The sequence below is a fragment of the Apis cerana genome, linkage group LG3, assembly GCF_029169275.1.
Source record: "Apis cerana isolate GH-2021 linkage group LG3, AcerK_1.0, whole genome shotgun sequence".
Lineage (NCBI taxonomy): Eukaryota > Metazoa > Arthropoda > Insecta > Hymenoptera > Apidae > Apis > Apis cerana.
In genome coordinates this window covers 5,431,267-5,456,025 of record NC_083854.1, presented here as the reverse complement: position 1 = coordinate 5,456,025, position 24,759 = coordinate 5,431,267, and the positions used below count along the sequence as shown (strand labels likewise).

Here is a 24,759-nt window from a genome sequence, read left to right as displayed (position 1 = left end):
CTCTCCATCGATTTTCCGCTGCGAGCAACGTTTCCACACCTTCGTTGTTATTTTATTACCGCGGTGGCCCTCGTTAAACCTTCCATTGATATCTTTTTGCCAAACCGTCTTCGAAACGAAGTGAATTTTTCTAATGCTTGATCTCGTATCATCGATATCGTATTATCCCAATAAATTGTTAACGCGGGATAAAATTTGGAAATTTCTTTCTTTCAAATATCATCGTTCGCATTTGATACTTTACGATTTCCCTTCTTCTTTGTTTCAGGTAAGCAGCATCACGAACGGTTCTAACATTTCCGAGAAAATACACTCTGATTCATTCACTGAGCCAGTTGGTAATGTACCGACTATTCTTGTTGGAAAACGCTTGTCGCTTAATGGAATCGCTTGTAACTCTCTTAACGATCCATCCATTTTTTCGCGAAATTTCAGAATTTGGAGAATTCTCTCAGAAGGAAATATCCGTAACGTTCTCTCGTTTTATACTACACGTTACAATCGATGAGATAATTTTTCTGCAAGGAACCAACTTTTTTTGGAGATTGAAAAGAAAAGAAGGAAAAAAAAGAAATCTGAAATAGATTCGTTGAAAAATTTCAAGAGCAAAAATCAGTATACTCGTAATTCGTGGACATAAGAAGTTACGTAAGAAGAAGTTTGAAATATTATGAGTGGAAGATTTTAGAATTGGCAAAGTTTAATAATGATTCCGGTATTAGAAACGTAATACGTTATCGCGTTTCACGTCACGTAAGAATACGTCTTTTCGATGTTTATCATATTTCGTTCGCTTAAATGTACGTCGTCTTCTGTGTCGGAAACCTTCGAAAATCTTGTCCATTTTTAATTGAAAAATAAAATGGAAGAAAAGAAAAACAACGTTATCGTTCCCAATTAAAATAAAAAATTGCTAAAATTCCTTTTAGGAAGGAATGTGTACACGAATAACGTGCGACGAATAAGATTTATCGGTGTATATAATCCGGCTCGATTAGCAGCTCGTTCCTCGACGTCAATAATTAATTAGAATAATGATTACGCGTTTGAATCGGCGCGAATTTACGTATTTATACGTACGGCACGTCGAATCGAGAGCCTCGATTTTAAATCGACCACAATTAAATGCCAGCTACTGATCCAATATTATCCGTGTTGCGTCAAAACAACAATCCCGATATCCCGACATTAACTATTTCGAACGTTTCGTATCCCTCTCTGTTAACCATTCGTCGCGAATTTGATAAATTTCACACACATTATCGATCATTCAACTCGCGTTTTCTTTGTTTTCTACCATCGAAGACGTTTTTCCTTCTTTTAAATCTTAACCCTATTTTATCATTTTATCGGGTACACCATCGTTTAACTAAATTGGAATTAGAATTGGATTTTTTTTTTTTCCCCCATTTGAAACAAATTACACGTGAATTCGAACACGCCAATTAGTTTTATTGGATTTTGTTGAACGTATAAACAGGGGTTCGTCACCCTCCGGGGATTAATTCAGGGTTAATGATCTCTGCAGTTTATCTTTTTTTAATTACACGCGTTGAGAAGGATATATTTAACGTGTCAATCAATATATATTCATCTGTCATATCAGCTTATTCTAAATCTTTCCAAATCTTCCAATCTTCATTCTTCGAATGATTCGGTTAAAAATCTTGTGAGATTTAATAGCGTGCGTATTTCTTCTTTTTCTTTTTTTTTCATTTGTACAAACGAAGCGCTTCATTCTCGCAAATTAATCGTAATTCTGTCGAATCAAAAAAATTTACACACGTAAAAAAAAAAAGAAAAAGAAAGAAAAATCGAAAAGCAAGCAACTTCGAACACGTAACCATCAAAGTTTAACGCGGGCTTATTTATGACGAGCTTATCAAGGGTTAACAATATCCGCCGCGGAAAAACGAAACAGCGTCTGGAGCGTTGCGCGATTTCTGTTTCAATTTATCCGCCAAAACGTTCACCTTTAACACCCGTGCTTCGACCTTTTTTCCCCCCTTCGTTCTCTCCCAATCGATTTCCACTTCCGTAAGTATATCTTCCCCCGGCGCGGAGAAGGGTGGCCGTGCATCCACCGATCGATCACTCGATACACACGTTGTTTAGCAGCGCGATGAAATCGCTCGGCCGTTATATTTTTATCGCGCTCGAGGATCTCCTCCACGATTTCTCGTTCGCGCGCTTTGCTAGCGATGGGCTCGAGCGTATCGCGAGCGAGCTTGAACACGTTCTTCAAGCTTGAAGTTAATTTCCAAAGTCTGAAATATATATATATGTATATATTATTTTTAATTCTCATAACGCTTCATAAGAGATTCTCGAGTCCTACGATATACTTCTATTAAATGAAACCGAATCTCAGAAAACGCGTGTTTTATCATTAACTTGGATTAATTGTACGGAATAAGATGTATTTTTAAACGTACTTTATATTTATATTGTACAACCAAGAATTTTTTCAAAATCAATTCTCGTGGAAAATGTATTCGGCTCGATCCCATCGCTACCCCTTTAGTCGACCCTCGATCGATTTTTCCTCCCGTGTGCACATCTTGAGAGGAAACCAGTGTATATGTATATATATATATATATATTCCTCGAAACCAGGGGAAAACCTCGTGACCCGTGGAAAAACAGCATTGCGATTTCATTAATTCCAACCTCCCTCGCTCCCCTCAAAATTTATAACCATTCCGCGCGTGAAAAACCGCTCACGCTTTCCCTCGAACGAATGGAAAGCTACGGTGGAAAAAGATGCATGTGCATGCGGGGAAGTAAGTGCGGCGTTTTCGAGGCGATACAGGGAAAATCAATTAACCGCGTTGGTCTCGAAGGAAGTGGAGCAACGCGCGAAGGTGTATCCAATTCGTTGGACGATCGCCAAATTTTCTCGCTGCATCGTCGAGTCCCGTTTTGTCCCCGGGTCACAAGGTTATCGTAGGGTGATCTCACGATCTTCGAATCCATCTATTTATGGGGGATCGTTGAAGGGACGACAGTTTCTTTTTTATTATTATTATACAGACGCGTTTAATCTTTGCATTATCATGATAGATTTAGGATTAGTTAAAGCTATCGACAAAGCTTCTAATTTCCTTGATTTAATTTATGTCGCGTCTTCCATGGATGTTGGATTTTGGAAAAATATGATAGGTGTTTCACATTTTATCACGTTTCGTAAATTTTCTTCTTGTCTGTATATCAAGGTCGAGAGAGAAAATTCGAAATTATCAATTATACGATAGGTGGAGGAGGAATCGTAAAAAAGAGACGTGTCGTGAAAGAGACGGTATTCGCGGAATTCGCGTGGTGATTAATTCCCAGACATTTATCGCCGCGGTTTATGATATCTGTTCTCGTCGATGTGTGAAATTTATATTAATCCAATGTGATGTACCTGTTGAACGTGATATTGATAAGAATTACGCGGTGATTGACGTTCCTTCACTTAACCGTTATTCGAAATACAATTTCATATATTTTCCTAATTGACGTGAAAGATATTTTATTTTCTTTCTTCTTTTAAATTTCTTTTCCATTATTACTCGATTCGAAGTATTTATATATTGTTATTATATTTATTACATTTTGAGCATTTCATCGTGGAATATTCGATAAAAAGAATATTCTCCCTCTAAAAAAGAGCTCTTATTTTAATGCAACTCTTTCAGGTTTCTCTTAAAATGATACATACGTCTCTACTCTATATTCTTTCATTCTTCGTCTCATCACATTTTGATATTTCATACTAAAACCAAAACCTTACTATAAAGTAATGAAATATCTCAATATTTTCCCTCCTCCACGATCTCAAAAGTTCCTCTTAAAAAAAAATCCTTTCTCCTTTTTACGTCTAACAATAAGCGAAATATATAACCCTTCTTTCCTTTCACCTCATCGTATTTCAATCGTTTCGTAACGAAAAGAGAAAAACCTCGCTTCACAACCTCTGAAAAATCTTTCCACCCGATTTTCCTGCTGACAACAAATCTTAACATTTCCCACAATTTATATATATATAACCAAAGAAAATCAACTTCCTCCCCTCTCTCAGAAAGAATCCTCTCTCCACCCACCCCTTTTTCTCCTCGACCAAAATCGAAACTAAGAGCAAAACCAAAATAAAATCCCACCATCTCGTGTGGCGCAATTTCCTCGAGAGGAGACGATCGCGTGGCGGGAAACGAGGCGGGAAAAAAGGAATCGAGATGAATCGAGGGGGGTGGCGCGATCGAACCCGGGCTTCTTTCAGCCGCGCATGTCGTCTCTGCCTAAACGGGGTGTCCTTGTCGTCATGGTAACCTCTTATGGGGAGGGAGGGAGAGGCCGCGATCGGTGGCTCGCGCGAGGGAGACGCGAATATCGGTGGAGGGGGAGGAGGCGGCGAGGGAGAGAGGGGCGAAGAGGGACCGGTTGCCGTCGTCATCATCATTTGTCATCGGTTTCGAAAACGAAATTCGTGCCGACACGACTTTTGCACGCGACATTTTTCATCGTTTCCACGCCGTCCTCTCGTTTTTCTTTTCCTCGTTCGTTGGGGCAGGAGGAGAGGCTAAGGTCGTTTTCGCGGGGGGAGGAGTGATGCGGTGATTCGTTGCACGTTCGAAAGATTTTTTTTCCAAACGGTTTTTGGGTTTTACGAGGATTGGCGCGAACACTTGGAGAGAGATTCGATTCGATCGGTCTTCTCGTTAGGTACGCTTTGTCTCGGCTTATTCCTTGATGCGATTCGACGCGGCGCGTTGGCGTTGGTTTTTTTTTTTTTGGTGTCTCGTGGGAAGAGAGAGAGAGAGAGAGAGGGAGAGTTATTTGGTTTGGCTCGGGTTATTTGTCGGATTGCGCGGAATGGTGATTTTATTAGTAGAAAATTGGAATTTCAAATTGGAACGGAGGAGGGTGTTTGGATAAGATCTTTTGTTTTGGCTTTGAGCAGTGATATTTGTTGTTTCTACTTTGTTATTCATGATTTTGTAAATTAATATTTATTCGTATCGGTAATACTTTTCTGTATCGTATTTTGACGAGATAGATTAAAAAAAAAACGATGCTGAAATATTTACGGGTCGAATCTTCTCGTATTAGCCGAAATAAAATTGAACCAATTTTTCAACTAACTCCCCCCTCCCTTCGTATTGCTCGGATCCTCTCCTCCATTCGACAAACTTATTTATTCGTGTCACCAAGCATCGATTTCACGGGTTACAATTCACGGCCCGGCCAGCGCTTTTCCGCGTGTAAAATCCTCGACAGCGGCCCCCTTTCGGTTTGTACTCGACGATCGGCCGAGTAATTAGCGAGGACACGGTAAACAAAGTTTTCATTTCCGCTTGGCGGCCCGTCAATGGAGGAGGGAAACTGTCCAGTCGAAACTCGTCCGGAATTCGGGCCGACATTTTCCACGTACCCTCCCTTTTTCCCTTCCCCCTTTTTGTCTTCCTTCGCTTTTTTTTTCCTTTTGCCGATCGAGATCAAAGCGGAAACGAATCCTTCTCGATCGATCGAGAATCGCAACAGGTGCAAAGAGTGAGTGAAATTAATTTATTAATTATTAATTATTTTATTTTACAAATCTTCCCGATTATTCTTAATTTATACGATCCACGTTGAGTGCATATCGTCTTCTAAAAATAATTCAAGATTATAGAGAATATCCAAATTTTTATCTCTTCTAATCTCTCTCTCCAAAAGTCGCATACGAAATTAATCTGATCGAACTAAAAAAAGGGCGTCGAATAGGAATTAATAATCGAAAGAGAGAGAGGGAGAGAAGGGGAGAATCGATTCTCGACGAGCGTGTCGGCGACGACATTTCGAAACCGTCCGTGAACGCGTGTAAACTATCGAGGCGTCTGCAAGTCAATATCCGAGAAACGCCGCGGCACCTAATTATCGGGCCAAGATTAACGTCGGCTTCGGTTATCGATTGTCTACGCTCCAACTGGCGGCCAGACGGATTCGAGATATCTCGAATCCGGCCCGTCTCTGTCCACGGGTCGATATCAGCCAGAGATATCGCCCCCCGCCGAGAAATTGGCGAGACGATATCGAAAACGGCTGATTTATTGGGACGAGCTCGATCTTGGACGTCGATATGGGAAACTACGTGATTTTCACAGGATCGATCACAGATTTTCTCCCTCTCGCTTATTTTACGTTAATTTGGACAAGTGATTAGTTTCATTTCAACAGGCTGGATCTGATATTAATTATATTAGATTGTTAATTGATTTCTGTAAATTATTATTCAGTTTTTCAATACAATTTTATTAACCCTCTAAATATCTCTCTCTCTTAAAATACAAACTTGCGTTCGCCCGTGTTGTAAATGTGAGAAAATTTAATGGCCGGTTGTTCACTGTTAATTAAAGGAGGATACTTTCCAAATTTCCAACGTTGGGATCCATTCCATTTAATATTAGCTGAAAATAACGCGATCGTATTATCCCACTGAACATTAACCTTGGAAAACTTTTACCAGGAAAAGATGTTTCCGCGTGACTTCGTTACACGTTTTACATCCAAACGACTACTAATGATCCTTGGAATAAAAAAGAAGTGAACAGTTCCAATCGGAAAAAGAAGAGAGAGAGAGAGAGAGGAAAGAAAAGCGGCGATTCCAGCGTTGCAAAGTGGGTCGGCTAATTACGAGAGAGGCGGAGGATCGAAGCGTGGCTTTGTCGCGTGGAGAACGGAAGCGGAGGAACGAGAAAAGGAAAAGAGCCGTTCATCCGCCATCTCCTTTCCTCCTTTCGCCTCCCTCCCTCTCGTCCGTGAAAGAAAATAGCCGTCGCTCTTTGTCGCGCGCAACTTTGTAACACCTCGTTTGACCGAACTTCTTCTTTCGGGGGAGGGGAAGGGATCGATTCGATTTACCTTCTCCGCGAATCGTGTGCAATTATGTGTTCTTTTTCCCTTCTTCTCGTCCAGAGAAATTGTTCCATTGATTCAACATCGAGGATGACGGTCCATCTTCGAGTTGGAGAGATAAGGTCATGGAGATTTTTTTTTATTCTTGGATGAGAGAGAAAAAATTCACGAGTGAAAGTAGAGTGGGAGGGGGAGAGGAAGGATATTCATGAGCGGAGGTAACACTTTCGAGCAAATATTCATATTGCTCGCATGTAATATACATGAGTTGTTCCGTTCTGCAAGGTTTATTCTGTTCCTTCGATATTTCTTGTTTTTAATCAAAATTTATCACATTTGTAATGTCGTATTTATTTAGGAAACTTATCTTGGAGATTTCACTTTTGAAAAAATTTCTTCCCAAGTTTGATCGAACATTCCTTTTTTACGTTACGTATTTTCTTCAAATCTCTTCTTCTTGTAATTTTCACTACCATCATCTTTCCCAAATATTTCTTCTTGCTAAATTTCATTCTCTCTAATAAACCCATTATCATTTAATCCTCTGAGATAAACTTGCACCCGAATCTTTCTTCATCCCTCGTCCAAACAATTGATCGAGATATATTCACGCTTCGAATTATTATAATTAGTGATCGTGTAAGAATTTTCGTCGTTACTTCGTCGACGAATTTCGATTTTTTCTCCAGCCTCGGCTGCATCTGGCGTTCCACGAGCTTTCTCCCCTCGCCTCGATTCGATCGAGCGGCGTGCATTATGCACGCCCGCAGGATATGCTAATTGCACGCTGGTTAACAGAACCTTGTGTGGATGCGTGTCGGATGACGCGTTTCCATGCCGAGCTAACCGTGATACCGTGAATCGTTCGATCCATCGTTGCGTGTACATCGGATCCTGTGTGCGTTGGGAAAGGGGTTGTTCGGGTTTCGGACGATGATGGGACGTTGGTTTGCCTTCGTTTTGTTAATTTATATCGATCCATCTTTTTCCACGTTGGATTCATTCGAGGGGGAGCGGATTATTTCTCGGTTTTAGAAAGAGAGGAAGGGAGGTTTTATTTGTTTGCATTTTTGTGGAAGCAATTCTTTTCTTTTTTATATTCTTCGATACGTGATTCGGTATTATAAATTTTGAGAATTAATTTTTTAAATGAATTTTATCGTTTTGGATGAGTTTGTAATTCTATTAGATTTATATATTTATGAATCGAGGGAAAACAAAAAATTTCTACAAAGATACGCAATTTCATTTGAAAACAAATTTGTTACTCGAGAAAACTTTTCGTATCCAGCCAGCCGAAAGGGAACAAAAAGAAGCCAAAAATCCTTCCACTTCAAATTCCCAAACTCTCCCTTCGCGTCTTATCCCGATCCAGTTCCAATTCTTTTCAACAAAAAAAAAAGAAACGAAGGGAAAGAGATTCGATAAAATTTTCTTACCGATCTCGTCGATCCTCGGGCCATGCTCGTCGTTTCATCGCCACTTGTGGACGAAATCCACTTGGAATATCCCGGTACAGTAGTGTAGGGGAAAAATGTGGTCAAAAACCGGTCACGAAAACTCGTTGGCCGCGGAAAATATGGGGAACGATATTGTTAACGAAGCGCGCACGCGGCAACAAAAACCGCCCTCCTCCCCCGCTAAAACCAACAAGATCGGTCGGTTTCAGCACCGTCGTCGTCAAGAGTGAATAAAACGCGCGATATACCGGCCGGGAAACTGTGTTATACCGTGTATAAATCAGTTACGGTACGTCGAGCCGGGGTCCGCCGGTTGGAAAACGTCCGTTGGAACCACGTCGAATGCCTCGGCTGTGTTTATCCTACCCGCGTAAATTTTTCCCCCGTTTCTAGGTAAAAATCGGTGAAAAGGAAACTCGATTTAGAGAGATCGATGGAGGTCGGGGATTAAAAACGAAAGGGGGGACTGTTTGAGAAATTTTTGTTGGGGAAAAGTTTGATTGTGTTCTTTCTTTTCTCTCTCTTTTTTTTTTACGTTTTGTATAGTTGGAAAGGGTTTTAGGGAATCGATAGAATTGTGATTTTTGAAGAAGAAAGAATGAAGGGAGAGGTTGGGAAGAAAGATAGGTTGTTTGGAAAGATATAAATAGGAAATTGGATTCTTTTTTGAGAATCCTTTGGTCGTTGGAGTTTTTCTTTTTATAGAAAGAGAGAGGATCGGAAGATTAATAAAATTGTTGATCCGTTAAGAGAATGTGCTATTTCAACCGCATCTTTTATTATTCTAATATTACTCGATAGAATCGATCGCAGAATAAAAATATCTTCCACGTATCCATCCAAAAAAATTTCATCGTTAATTGAAGATCAACAATATCTACGGAATAAAAATTCTCGGAATTAGAATTTATTCGAAATGCGAAGCGAGACGATCGATGAATATCGACGAAAAAAGGAGGGGATCGGTCGAGCGCGTGCATCGAGGAAAATCGTACAATCGCGTTAATTAGATTGCTCCATCTCAGAAATTAAAAATTTTCAAATTAGAATTTATTCGGGATGGAAAGCGAGCCGATCGATGAATATAACGAAAAGGGTCGAAGAATCGTATATCTGGAAAATCGTATAATCGCGTTAATCCTGACCTGATCGGGCTTCGGATTTGCGTTTACGTCATCATGCTCCGATTCCTGTGCAGGCAGCCAGCGTGACAACGTGATCTTAAAATTAAGATTTTCCATCGTAAAAGATGGAAAATGGATTCGTTTCATTCGTTCGAATGAATTGACCAACTTTTTCAATTTTTCTTTTTTTTTTTTGAATTCGATCAATCGACAATTTATTCACTCGTTAAAGCGTGTTAAATTTTCGAGTTTAAAAACGATAGATTTATAATAATTATTAGATTTGTCTGTCAGTTTTTTTAAAATTGAACGAATGTATTAAAACTTAATTATATGATATCGTGATAAATACGAAGTGTACGAGAGGGGAAAAAGAAAATTGAACGTAAAAATTGACAACGTTGCAATGTTGCTTTCACATTCGAAAAATTATTTCTATACCATATTTACACCGTATATTTTTCTTCGCAATTTGAAATTAAATTAACTATTAACGAAATAAAAGAAAAAAGATTCTTCTCTCTTGTTTTTCCTTTTTTTCGCCCCCCTTTTCCGTATGAAATAATTATTTACGACTGGTATAGCTTCGATAAGTGGACGTCGAAATGATGGAGAAAAGAAAAGAAAAAAAAATAATAATCGCGCGCCGACAGATTATGGCTCGTTAAAACGGAATGGACTAATTAAAAGAGATACGAGATGCGGGCGATGGAGCAAAGCACAATGTTGTAGTAATTATTTATAATGGCCTAGATATCGTTCTTTCTTTCTGGGACGCAGGAACGAGCTATTTTTTCGCTTTCCCCCTGTATTCGTTTTAAAAAACCCGTACGATTCACGCCGATCCGCCGATTTTTATATTTATCTTCGCCTTTATTCGCGTGGAGAAAGTTTGCTTCACTTCACTCAAACATTGTTTCCACGCTGATTGATCTAGTTAAGTATCCAACTAAATCGAGAGAGTACACGAGGATCGAAATTTATTTCTTCGATTTTAGAAGGTCTAGCCATTGTTTCAGATTTATTTCCGAGCACAGTCTCTTTCTTAATTCGAAAATTTTGGAATAGAAAGTTTGACGGAAGAGGAACTTGGAAGAAATTAAAAACGCGTTGCGCGTAGTCCGAGCGAATTGCCTACGTACAGGCGTCCATAAGTTACGGAAATTGGTTATAAATAATAACGCGAATAATAAACCCTTCCGTTTCTCCTTTTTTCGCTCACAAATTTTCTATATATTCTCCTTTCGCACCAGAAAATTGCTGAAATGTACTTTTTTCTCAGAAATTCTTTCAAACTTACCCGTTTTAATCCGAAACAAAAGAACAATTTGCAACTTAGAAATTACACATTTTTCGAGTCACGTCCAACTTTTTTCCTTCGCTAATTACTTTCCAATTTACCAGCTATTTAATTCCATAACATAAACACGCCCCACATAACCATCTCTCCGGCAACAATTTCTGTTAACCCTTTGCATATCGTTATTTTACGTATCGTAGATATTTCTCCATCTCGAATCGAGTATAAAGAAACTTTTTTTTTTCGTTCGAAATGGCAATAATTTCAACGGAGAGCGAAGCCGTTCCAATAAAGAAGGGAGAAAGAGCACACGTGCGGTTTCTTGATACATACAAATGGGTTAAGATCGCTTCCCCTTCCCGAAATCACGTACATCTTTCTTTCCATTATACCCAGATATCCCGAAGCAAGCGAATCTCCACGAGATCCACCCGCGCTCCATCCATCTTCCCCCGCCACACGGCTCGACTTCATCGAATCCTCCTCTTCCACCCCCGAAGAAAGCCTCCCCTCTTGGTCAAATAAATATTCCATCTCGTCCAACCCTGTTCGTCCCCTGATTCCACGACTTGTGAATACCATCGATCGACTCGAGTCGAGGGGAATCGATCGGCTTTTCTTGGCTTGACGGGAATTTCGATAGAATTTTGAATCGATCGATCGATCCGAATTGCAGGGGACGCGACGTGGATGTTGCGACGCAAAAACCAATTAACCCAGAAACTTGAAAATTTCGTTTCGAGCTCGATACGCTCTCTTACCTTCCTCTGCTCGCCGAGTTTCGAGGCGAAATCTCTTCGGGACGAGAGAAGGCGGGTTTGTTATTTTTTTGGAAAAGTAGGGAAAGGGAAAAGGGAAGGGGTGTAATAATTTTAATAAATCCAACGATAGTGACATAATTGTTTTGTATGGGATGCAGTTTGTAATCTGATGAAAATTATATTAATAGAAATTGGAATATTAAATTCCATTGTGAACTGCTAGAATTCCTGTAATCCGTGTAATTTCGATTATTAACCAGATCTTACGAATATCAACCATTATGTATATATATATATATATATGATATTGTTTTAATCGTTTTAGCATTTTAGTATTAGAAATTATATCCAATAATCCTTTTTCCTTTCGACAATCTGAAAATGTGTATTATTATACTTTCTGAAATATTTAGAAATAAATTCTAGCCAAGAAACAATCGAAATTTCGTAACTATAAATACCGATATTCTAACAATCGTTTCGACACAAACGATCGACTATTTTTTCTTCAACGCAAATGTCGCAAACGATAATAATAAAAATCAATTTACCTTTCCTCCATTTGCCTTTCCTCCTCCGGTTATTCCAAACTGGGATTTTTCAAATGATTTTCAAATGAATACGGAACAACGATTCGAAGAAAACAAAGGGGCGAACATCGATTCGCCTCGATGCTCGAAACCAGTTCACAACCAGTTTTCACGGGAGAGAAAGGGAGACAGAGAGAGAGAGAGAGGGAAGGCCAATGTCGAAACTTTCGCATTCAGAAATTCGGAAATCCGGTTAATTTCCTCTCCCCACATCCGTGATCAATTTTCGAAAAAAAAAAAAAAAAGAAAAAGAAAAGAGTAAATTCGAATCAATTAACTCAATTCATAAGTCGATCATTTTCGTCCCTCAACGATTCTCTTTTCCCTCTCTCGATCGATCCGTGGCGGGACAGAGACGCGAGATAGGAAGGAGAGCGATGGAGGGTCGCGCGACAACCGGGATTAAAAAATCTTCGAACGAGCCGAGCCGATTTATTTCCGATCCGGCGAATCGTTTCCCGCGGTTTTTCGAAAAAATCGGGGGACAAGGGGCGAGGTTATTAATAGGAATATGGTCGGTGGTGGCCGTCCATCCATCCACCCATGGTTACAGCAGGGAGGGGAGGGGAGAGGGGCGATAATGGCGCGCGACCGCTCGAAAAATACCCCCTCGAGCCGCGCACGATTCGTTCTCGAATCGTTTTCGTTAGCGACGAGGTTTTTCCTCGCGCGTTCTCCCCTCACTGTCGCGAATTACTGTGCGCAATATCGACGAGGTTTTTGTTTTTGTTTTCTCGCGCGCAAAGTGTGTAAAAATCGTTCGTTGAAATCGTAAATGATTCGTGTCGAGTATTTGGACGTCTCTCTTTTTTTTTGCGATGATTCGTATTCGTTCGTAACAACGTTTCCGTGCGAGTAAGTAATTTCGTTTAATCCTTTTGCTTTTAAATTTTGTTTTGTTTTTTTTTTCCCTATATCCATTAAGAGTTGCACAAACGTGTTGTTGTTCATTATCGTTTAAATATTATTGCAATATTCGATTCTCTTGATTATTTAATCCTTTTCATTCGAAAAGAACTATGAGGATTAAGTGGATAAAATTTATATTTCTATTCAACTGTAAAGAATATTTCGCAATAATTAATCCTTGGCACACAACGCGTCCAAATATTAATATTAACGAGTTACTGTATGCAGCACGTTGAGATCGAAATTTTTTTGTTTTACCATTCAGAAGCATGGTCGAGTGGTATTTTTTTTCTGTTTATATTTTCCTTTTCTCTTTCCTCTTTTTTCCCCTCTCTCTTGTGTTTTTTTTTTTTTTTTGATACAGTTTGAATTTGACGGACCGTAAAACTTTGAATTCAATCGAAATTCCCCGATAATCGAATTTGGAATTCCACAACGCTTGATTTCTGGTATAGTTTGTATCGATATCGTGTGTAGATTTCCGTCTATTTTCCCATTTGCGGGTTTTTTTCGGCTTTGGTAGTGGATGTCACGAGCAATCGTGAAATGATATAGGGTAACAAAGATAAATGCTTCTTGGGAAAAGAAAAGTTTGGAGGGAAAATTATATTTTTCTTCTCTTCTTTATTATCGTTATCATTGTTGGAACGAATTTAATGAATTATCGAAAATCTTCGTTTCGAGAAACCTTTTCCTTAAATCATCCATGAATCAAAAATTCGCATCATCGTATCGTGCTTATCAAAAATTGGAAAAACAAGTCCAAGTTAAAAAATATATATATATATAAAAGATCTTCTTCCAAAATTTTTCCAAAATTCTTAGACTCGACCTCAACCGAAAAACTCTCCAAACTTTACCCTTCTTACATCGAAATTGGTGCGAAGAACCCTCGTACTCGCCCTTAAACCATCTCCGCACAGCATCCCTCGACCATCCACCATTCAACCCCCAACGGCCAGCGTTTAATCAATGCTTCCTCTCCACTTGGGAATTTTCTCCAAATCTTGAGGGATGAACGACCCACCCACGACCAGCCTCGACAGAGCAACTCGTTCGTTGTCTCTCGAGCCCTTGTCCCGATCACAGCCTGTTCTCACGTGGATCCTGAAGAGGAAAAAAGGGATCGATAAGTGGCGAGCAAAGGAGCAACGAAACTTGGCCGATTTGGCCGCTGTTACTTACCGTAATAAGTTGTTGCGAATCGTGATGGTGGTGGTGGTGGCTGCGAGAGAAGGGCGGTGATAGTGGGAAGGGGATGGATCGATCGGCTGGAAGGGGGTGGATTCTGCCCGCTTTTAATTCTTCGCGTTCCGTTTACCTTTTAATTTCAAGTGGGTTGGAAAGAAGAATCGCCACCCCTTGCCAGATGTTTTTCTCCTCCTCCAGAGTTTTCTTATTGGGGGGGAGGGGTGTGTTCCAACAACTTTGGAGAAGAATAATTAATGGGCTCTTTTCTTGTTGGGGGAGGGATGTGTTCGGTCGAATCGATCGGGATGGATTTGGGGTGGTGAGACGGTGGTTCTTGGAGATGTGAGTCATGGAGTAATTTGGAAGCGCGAGATTTGGAATTGGATTTCGGAGAAATTATTCGTGTTTTTGGGGGAGAAGATTATCGTTAGTCAGGATTATTGTAGGAAAGATATTTTTAGCAGCATTGCTTGCGGGAATGTTATTCTGTCAAAATCTAACAACAAGCGAATTGTTGTTTGAATTAATTCTTTTTAGGAAGATCCTTTTTAGTTCAATAATTCAATAATTGGATTATTGCACTTTTTTCAAATTTACAAATTTAAAAACCACTTCACTTCGTTCGTTATTTTAAATTTTTTGATATAATCAATTACACGTACAAAATTCAATCAAGTTTCTTTCCTATCGTTGCATAATTTTTACATCACGAATATTCGCGACCAATTGCATATTATGCGAAATTTGAACGAAAATGTGCCACAAAATTGAACATCTGGCGACAAAAATGTAAAGATAATTCTCGAATAATACTTTGTCGATCAACGAACGTCACGCCGTTTAATCGTCGCTCTCTTTCCCTAGTCGAGGCACGCGCCACCCCCGCACGACACGACGAGGGTTGTTCCTCGATCGTGAGCGGCGCGGAGGAGACAAAGGGTACAATGGCACGAAAAGCGCAACGTGGAGGATCGACGATGGAAACTGCGGCAGAAGGTGGCCTGGCAAGAAACCAGCCGCAAAGCGGCTTATCATCGCGTTATCGATTTTGGCCGAGACGTTGCCAGCTGGAGCTCGACCGGCTCAACTTGTTTTTTTTTCTTTTTTTCCTTTTTTTTTTTTTTTACCGTGAAACTTATCTTTTCTCCTTTTTTTTCTTTTTTCCTCTTTCTCTTTCGCGATAAATAGATGATAGAACCCGCACGGGTGAACGAACTTTGTGCAAACTAGTTTCGATTTTTTGCGTGGTGGGGATGGTATTACGTATATTAGGGGTGGTTAAAACATATTTTCTTTCTTCTTTCTTTTCTTCTTTTTTTTTTTCTGGATATAATTTAAGGAGAGAGACGGTTTGAAATTTAAATATTTTGGAAATATTGGTTTTTCTCGCGTAGTATCTTCTAGTAAATAATTGTGGAATTGGCGTCGACAGCGAAATTTGAAACAAATTATTGTTTTTAATCGAAAATATAATTTCTTGGAACGAAAACAATTTCCATCGAGCAGATTTCCATACTAAAATTTCAATAGGCACTTTGCCTTCCCTCGAATCGAGTGGACATAGTTCGTGGGCCGAGGTAAAGTCTCATCGCACGGATTCGTTTCACGGATTGTTTCATTTCGCCACTACGATGAATCCGACAGGTCGAAGGCTGTGCAGGGCATCAAGCCATCCCTTCGAGCTGTCGATAACATTCGACTAGACGAGCCGTTCAAGGCGGGGGACAGTCGTGACAAGATGTTGGATGTATCCGATCGCTAAAATCCTATTACTGTCCGATCTAACTGGAGACAATTGCCTTCGATCCCGTCCTGCGAACGTTCGCGCCCCGAACGTGGAAAACTGGAGAACTTTCAATCGAATCTATCCGCCCATTTTACGATAACAAAGCAAACCAAGTATTAATGTATCAACCCTTGACGAATATTTTTCGCGATGATTTTGAATGGCTCGTCCATCACGAGCTTGTTTTCGCTTCTACAATTGTTTTTTCTACGTATCAAGAAATCGATATTTCTCCGTAATATCGAGGATATCGATTTGATATCGACGTGATATCGTGGAGATGAGTGTACGGGGTTCAACGAATTTCATATTTCTGTTATAAAAAACTTATTGATATTTTTTTTTATAATAACAACTGATCATCCTTCGAAAGAATTTTGAATTTTCAGAGAGAATTTAAAATTTCTTTCTACACTTTTAAGTAAGTCAACATCTGATTTGAAATTACTGAATAATACTTTCCGTTAAATCCATGAAAGAATCGAATGAAAGTTCGAGGTTTTATGGCACCATGATCCGAACAGATCTGAGAGCATATTTGTACACGGGACGTTGTTGGCTGGCCAACAATGTCCAAACTGTTTCCCATCGATGTCTCCCATCGTACCGTGACTTCGATTCGACGTGCATAAACGCGGATTGCACGCATATTTTGTACTTGGCACACTTGGTGCGTAACGCCTCGTCACGTTTTTTCTTCTTTATTTTTTTTTTCGAAATACCGTTTCCCCGATCGGATCGATGCAGTCGTAATTATGCGAGCTATCAAATTGAATTCAAAGCGAATTCATCTCTTCTTTTCTCTCCTTTTTTTCACGATTAAGTGTTCGGTTAACTCGATTCGTGATCGGTTTTAAGTTTCTCTGTTCCAAGTTCGAATTGAACCGAAGAATTGTTTGGCCAACGATTGAGATTGTTTGTATTCCGGATACGAAGGAAAATTCCCAGATACACTCTTTAATCCTTTTGCTGTCCTACGTTCAATGTGATTGCAGATGGATCAGTCGAGTGGTTAATCCGTTTGGACGACGATTTTATTTCAACAAATCGTATATTGTTGTACTTGGATTGTATATCAAAAATACTCGTATTTCTTATCGTAAAAATAATAACAATTCCACGATGATCACTCGTTAAATGCATTTCAAAGAATTTCTCTTCTTCAAAAGTTACAAGTTAACGGATATTTTTTAACATTTTCTTATCGATCGCTTTTATTCGTAAAATTGGCATTCTCTATTTGTAATCTAATACTTCTATTTTCACTTGGCCGATATTACTTTCTCCCAAAGTCTATCACATCCCCAACATCATTAACCAACCCCCAACGTTCCCAGCCTCCATTTACAATTCCCATGCACCAAATCATATTCCATACATACTCCCTCTCGCCCATTCCCTTTTCATCATCGCTTGCTTCCAACACAAATGCTCATTGTTCTCCATCGAGAACGAATCCTTTCGACGAATCGACCGCAGTCGAAAATGATCGCGATAATTAAAACAAAGGGCTACATCTCTCCACGAAATTTCGGACCAATTTTTCTTTTTTTCCGTGCACGAAGGATCCAAGTTCCAAAAAATTACAAATTTTCTATTATTCTTCTACTTCGACTTATACATACGAACTTCAATTTCCAAATATCCATATCCAAACTACGATATACCTTACTCAGAGCCGAAAAACTTATTCGAAATCTCGTCTCCACGCTTCAAAAGATGGAGGATCCCCCTCTTTCCGGATAATTACCGGCGCGCGTTTCTCGATCGCGGAAAGCGCTAGAATTTCATACGGAGCCCTCCTCCACCACCACCACGTTCCTTTCAAACGAGAGTCCGCTCGTAAATCATCGTCAACCACGCTGACAAGTTTGTACAGGCCTTATACGGGGCCGGTTGTTTATCGTCTGTGTATGCACGGCGCAAACCTCGTCCCCTTTGGGCGCGCGCATTCACTGCAAACCGAGGTACCAACCCTCTGGTCCGTCGTTACGCAGGCCTAATGGCCGACGGTGTGTCCCCGTTGTCGCTCGACGCAGCTTCAAACACGCGTATCGCGCGTGTAACCGTTAATTGGAACCTTTATGCCGGACACCGATACCCGCGATCTATCTTTATCTCCGTCACCCCTTCCTCCCCCGCGCTTATGATACACCGATTACCGCTCAGCTTCCCGTTTCCCGGTAATTGGACAAGGGAGGGGCACTCTGGTCTTCTGGGATATCGCCTTTTCTTCCACTTCTGGATCTGGCGGTCGTTTTTTTAGAAATTTTGAATCGGGGGATTTTCAGAGGATTTGAAAACGGGTATTTGGAATTGATTGTACGCGTTCATGTCGAATGATTCTTCTTTCTGACGTGTGGGTTTTGGTAATAAGGGAAATAATGCATTAGTTGTACGTAATTGGACCTCTAATTTCCGAAGGGAAAACGATGAAATTTTCAGGAAAATCTACCAACGCTCTCTCCGCCTCTAAATATTTACACACCCGATCTTATTCCATTGCTAGGATATGCTCCACTTCCATCAGGCCGACTGGCGGCGAACGAAACGGGCATGTTAGAATAATGTTTCCTTTGAAACACCTTGGCGAGATCCTCCGTGGCTAAAGACAAAGATATCCAATGTCTGGGACGAGGAGAGAGAGAGAGAGGACCGTTCCATCGGGAAACCAGCAGACCTTCCTCCTTCCAGACCGGTGGATCCGCTTCGAGCCAGCCAGACTGCCGAGCTTGAAATTCCCTTAGCCGAGAGGAGGGATATACCGTGCGATACCGCTTCTCAACGTTTTCTGAACTGGTTTGCTCCTCTCCGTTTCCCTCATCGATGCCTCTCGTTAAACGGAAGTGGCTGGAAACGAGAACGAATTTCTAAATTGCTTTTTAAATTTTTCTATGATAACTTGTATAATTTTTAAAACGAACACAGTTAAGAAATCATTCTGCTATCGAACAAATTCTATTATTGGAAACGAAGTATGGAATTTTGAAAATGCAACCAAGCATCTGAAAGTTAAATTTGTATTCGATCGTGATCGTATACGTAAAAATTGTACGCGACGATTCGATATTATTGGAAATTGATATAGGAAATGACACGTTTCAATCCTTTAGAGGATTCTCTTTGAGACTTGGCCCATAATTTCCATTTATGGTTCGTCTTGTGCAACAATGATACACTGTCACTTTGTCATCGGATTCGCAACAAAGCCGATCGAAATCCTGGCTAACCTTCGGAACACCGAAAGCACACGGTTTGCATTGTGAAGAGACAGAGGAGTACCATCAACCGTTGTTGCATAGGCGCGCAATAATCTATACGTCACACGCTAAATTGATCTCGCTGGTCCGGGTGCACTGGGCGTGTCCAGGTGAGCTTCCAAGCTAATTACATCAAGGTACAACATGCCGCAATTAACATCGCTCCTATAAGCCTGATTAATTTACAACTTACTTCTCTGATTAACGAGGTATTCCTGCTCTTTCAATATTTTTACCTCGTTTTAAGATAATTAAGACCGCACACAGTTGAAACATATTTTTAATTTTGGGAAAGTAAGAATGTTATTTAAGATGGTAGAAACTCGATCGATTTCAAAATAAATAATCTTCCGAGTATTTATAAAATATTATACATAAAATATTTTAAAATATTAAAATATCACGTAGTTAAAGTTTCCGGATGAGGAAGAATATAAATGATAAGGTTGAAACTGAATCGAGCAGCCAAAGCTGCGAATTGCAATGTTCCTCTCTTCGTGTCTCGTTATACTGGCGAGCAAGGAACGGGTTACTTCCGTGCGTGGGAGGATACACGTGCGTGCAAAGACGAGACGGAAGGGGAAACACGTGCGTGGCGAAGACACAAACGCATAGTCTCGATCCTCGGCTAAACAGAACGACCTGTTGCGTGGATTTTTAGTGCTTTCGAGCCGACCTCAGTGGCCTGCGGCCGCGACTTTTCCACCTCGAGTTTTCGCTCCTTTATCTTTTTCCTTCTCCTTTTTGAAATTTTATTCGAAATCTTTCCTTCTTCTTGCCACGTTAAAAAGCACGCCATTGTTGTTTTTTCTTTCTTTCTTTTTTTGTATCGAAAATTCAATTTTCAATGTGATTGCGCATAGATTTTATTCTAGTAAGTTCAACGTTTAGTCTGTTTAGATAAAATTTCAACAAATTTTATGTTTAGATTACCTATTCGGATAGATTATTGTAGTTGGATTGTAATAATATCATTACTCCTTTATACTTTGTTGCGAAGTATATTTTTATTGCAAGCTATATATATTCATATTTATTTATATTTAATTATAGATCTCAAAAGGTTAAGGTTATCGTAAGACTTAGGTTTATTATGTAATTGCAATCGTTTGAAGATCTCAATGCAGTGTTTATTGATGAAACGTTGCAATAAAATTTTTATTGGACTTAAATCCAGAAATCTTGAGCAATAGCAATTTTTTATTTTTATTTCACTTTGTTTACTCGGTTCGTATGGTCTTTTTTTTTTTGTAAGGATTCTATGAATGAGAAAGATAAAAGTGCACTCATGAATTTTGCACGAAGACGTATATAAGAAGTGTCTTATAGACTGCTTAAAAGAACTGTAAGGGTTATTTTTGGAGAACCATTTACCGTTTTTTATTCCGGTTACTAAAAGCCACGCGTAGGTGTCGCATCCATTTTATTGCGATTCTCTGCATTTTCTATTATTTTTGATAAAATTTTAGTATTCGGTATAAATCATGAATTTTATTTCACAAAAAAATTTTTACTTGAAAAAATCTATTAACCATTATTCTTCCAATTTCTTTTCAATTATTGATTAAAAATATATTAAATTTCTTACAAAATTTTCTTCTTTCAATAAACTTTTTAATTTTCTTTCTCGATCACGAAAATTTTGCAAAACAACTGCATTAATCCTTTTGAGAACTAAAAAAGAAAAAAAAAATAGAATTCATCAATGAAAATAAAGTGTCAAGGATAGTTCCAAGCAAGTAAAGCTCACGACAGAAAGGGATGAAGTTTAATTACCGGAAAAAAAGGAGTTTCCAACGCGTATTAACCCTTTGATCGTTGATACATTCGACGAGAGGAGAGCCACTCGGTATTCCTTGTTCTTTGGGCCAACTTTGCGAATCTGCTTTGATCGGTCGAGGGCCCACCATGCACTTCAAACTCCTCTTTCTCTTTCTTTCTCTCTCCTTTCCGGTTCTCGTTATTTCTGCATCGTTTCAACGATTTCCAACAGCGTGTGCCCTCGAGTTTGAAAAAGAACACCGACGAAGACGGAGTCGCGATCTAATTAAGACAACCCTCACGATTTCGAGATCGCTCGTTAATTCTCGCTTTCGAGATCGGCTACTTTGGAGTACTTGGTTTTCCTTTTCTTTTGATTTGTTCAATGGAGATTGTTTTAATTCGGAATGACGCAATGGATGGAGGTGAAATCAAAGGCTTGGAGTATGTAAAATTTATTATTGGGCTTCAAATTTGAGTTATCTGAAAAAGAAGAAGAGATGAGAGTTAGATTTTAATTTATTATTGGATTTAAAAAGCATATTAGAAAGGAAAGAAATGAATAATTTTTTTCTGCATTTTTTCCTGTGAAATATGTATATGATTTCTTTAGGATTGAAAGATAGAAGGATTGAAAGATATATATATATATATTAGGATGAAAATATTGGAATATGTGATATATAAAAAGAAAATTTTGATATATTTTGACAAAATAATAGTTAATTCCAATTAGAACTATAAAATATTCAATTTTAAACTTATCTTTTATAAACTTCTTTAAAATCCTATCATGCTTAATTTTGAATTGATTTGAATTGTAAAAAAGATACAAAAATACATGTATAATGTATGTAGAATATATATTTCACATAGAAATATCAATATTTGTGTTTGTTCTTTAATATATGTATAAAAATACACATATAATACAACATATAAAGAAGTAATATAATTAATGTATAATTAATGTACAGACACATAACCTATATTATATATTTATATATATATATATATAAATACCTAAAGAGAAGCCAACTTTTATATTTGCTCAAGAATGAACTCTTCAAAAAAACGCTTCACAAATATATCAACATTTTCTACATAATATGGTATATATATCACCGTCTGTTCTCTACTCTTAATTACAAAAACATACCGAAATTGAATTAGCCACAGGGAATGCTTTGCATCCAGACTGATCGTTCGCCAATTGCAGCTGTTCCCGCGCAGATGTCCATGTTCCCCATGGGTATGTGCACGCATATGTTGCAACTGCGCAGGCGCGTTTAAGTGGCTTTCCAAGATGGTGGGGGACGTCCACTTACAAAGGAATCCATCGCGTGCTCTGTCGTCCGAGGATAAACGTGCACCGTTATTGTTCCACGCTGTTTTCCTGCCTTTTTGCCTCGTCCCTTTTTCTTTTCATCCTTCTGTCCCGAGCACTCCGACGAAGACAAACTCTGAGAATGAGTGTCCACGCGTAACTCGGTACACTGTGTTCTTTTTTCGTAATAAATACCACGCGCGTGGGTGAACGTCCATGCTTCTCTTTTCACGTTACTGCGTAGTTTTTACTCATGGAGGGAGTCTTGTGACGCGACCACTTGAAACTCGTAAACAACTTGTGTGTAAGGAAATGTTTTGTGTGAGAGGTTTATGATGTGGAAGAGCGTGTTTTGATGTGGGATTTTTGATCGTGAATTTGGAATGCAAGGTGTGTAAATAGAGAAATGTTTACTTCTAATTTATCTAATTTCAACAACATTAGAACTGCCAACTTATAATATATACACGAATATATTTGATGTTTTTTATTGATTTTTAAAAGAATTTGATAATTTCTAATAATAATAAATCTAACGAACAATAACAAAAATCTAACATTGATCAATTTAACTCGATTTGGTAGTTCTAGTGTTAATTATTGTATTATAAAAAGTTTAATTTCTATTTCTTTATATAATACAGAATTATTATACATCACAAATTTATCTATCTAAGATTTTTTTTAAATTTATTTTGGGAAAATATTAAACTTATTAAAGATAAATTAAATTTCTATATTAATAATATAATATAGAAATAACCTCTTTATATTCTTGGTTTCCAAAATTATTTAAAATATAAATAAAAATAGCCAAAAATAAAATTTAATTTAAAAAAAACGTAAATATGTTTCTAAAAATCTTAGAAATCTATCCTGGAATTTCATATATGTTACTAATTAAATAGAGAGTAGACATTTGCAAACATTTACAAGTTAAACTAGTTCTAGAACTAGGAATCTTTCGCGAAAAGCTATTGGCGGAGGAAGTTATTAGGGATCATAGGGATCATAGGGATTGACCAATCTCTTTTTTCGTATCATGATTATTTCGTAAACTAGTTTCAAGCTACGTCGTTGATAGAGCTCATCGTGGAACGCTGCCCCGGCAACTATCGAACCGTCCTAGTTTTTCGGTGCGCAGTCTTCCCTCTCTTCTCTTTAACTTTCATGCTGTAAGTTCGATCGTTCAATTAAAAAAAGCCGTTGTTTCGCGCCGAATAACCTTTCTCCTGCTTCTAATCGAAGCTCGAAAGAAACTTCGCCGTAAATATAATTTCGTTTTGAATCGAGGGAGCTTTCTGACGATTGAATTAAATTAAGGAAAAAGGAAGCTTCAATTTCTTCTTTTTTTGTTCGTTGCATTGCAAGTTTGTGGTTAAGAATTGGATTAAAAGGTGGAAGATATTGATTTTTGTCTTGCATTCTTGACAGCGAAGTAAGTAATTAAAGCAAATATATTGGTTTTTGAAAAAATATCGTTATGTAATTGATTGTAAAGCTATTCGATGACCTAATAACAACGTCTATTTCTAGTATCAAGGCCTAGTTGAAGTGTACGAAGTCGTTAATTATAAAATCTATTTTTTTAATAACGAAATAATTATTATTTCTGATTTTTGAAGTTTATGATATAAATATATTTATTTGATTTTTTAATCGAATTAATGATGACACGTATAGAGCGTGATTAATAGAATAAAATAAATCGATTTTGAAAATTAATCAAAAAAAAATGTTAAATAATTAAAAATTTTAAAATATATTGAAAAATTTTTACTATTTTTTTTCAATCAGGAAAAATAGAACGAGAAAAATTCGTAAAAATTGATTTATCGTGCGAATTCCATACATTTTACATGTCGATACACACATTATTATGCGGAAACGAGATTAAGTCGTTTTAACGATTCGAACTTCTGTTCGAGCCAGGTTTCAGATAGATTTAGATGGATTTGGTAGAATCACAACCTAGCACGGCTGTAAAACATAGATAAGGTTCACGTGGTTTAGTTTTACGGCTTAGGATTACGTTGCTCGCGAATTTAGAAACCTAAATCGTGCTGTACCCGTCTAATGCTTCAGCTTGCCCTGAATTTTAGTACAAATTACAACTAAACAGCAAATTTCTATAATCTTCATACGTTTCTTGCTTTTTGATAATGTCTGTTATTAAAATTCCATTCTCAGAACTTTCTTGATGCCATCAATTATTATTATTATATAAAGCATTTATTGTTTAATATTATATTTATATTATTTCATAGATTACAAATCTAAGAATTTCATTAAAAAATTGGTGTATAATTGTACTTTTTTTTTTACATAATACATAAATAAAATTAATTCAAAAAAATTCTTAAATATTCATATCCGTAAAATTAAATCTTCTTCAAAATTTTACATTAAGCGAA

General features: G+C 38.2%; 1 protein-coding gene and 1 long non-coding RNA gene across 6 annotated transcripts in view; one reads left to right on the top strand and one right to left on the bottom strand.

Annotated features, from left to right (window-relative positions):
* The window catches only part of LOC107997257 (serine/threonine-protein kinase NLK2), a 180,519-nt gene that overhangs the window by 59,913 nt on the left and 95,847 nt on the right, over positions 1-24,759 (top strand).
* Positions 11,649-22,882, bottom strand: LOC107997285 (uncharacterized). 5 transcript variants are annotated; one of them, XR_009829095.1, is made up of 6 exons: positions 22,178-22,882; positions 21,034-21,501; positions 20,632-20,931; positions 19,228-20,516; positions 14,206-18,847; positions 11,649-14,127 (listed from the first exon to the last, which is right to left on the bottom strand). It is a non-coding gene; the product is annotated as an uncharacterized LOC107997285 (long non-coding RNA). The 5 variants fall into 5 exon arrangements; XR_009829096.1 differs by lacking the exon at positions 19,228-20,516 and having other exon boundaries at positions 20,632-20,702; positions 20,846-20,931; positions 22,178-22,873; XR_009829094.1 differs by having other exon boundaries at positions 19,228-20,931.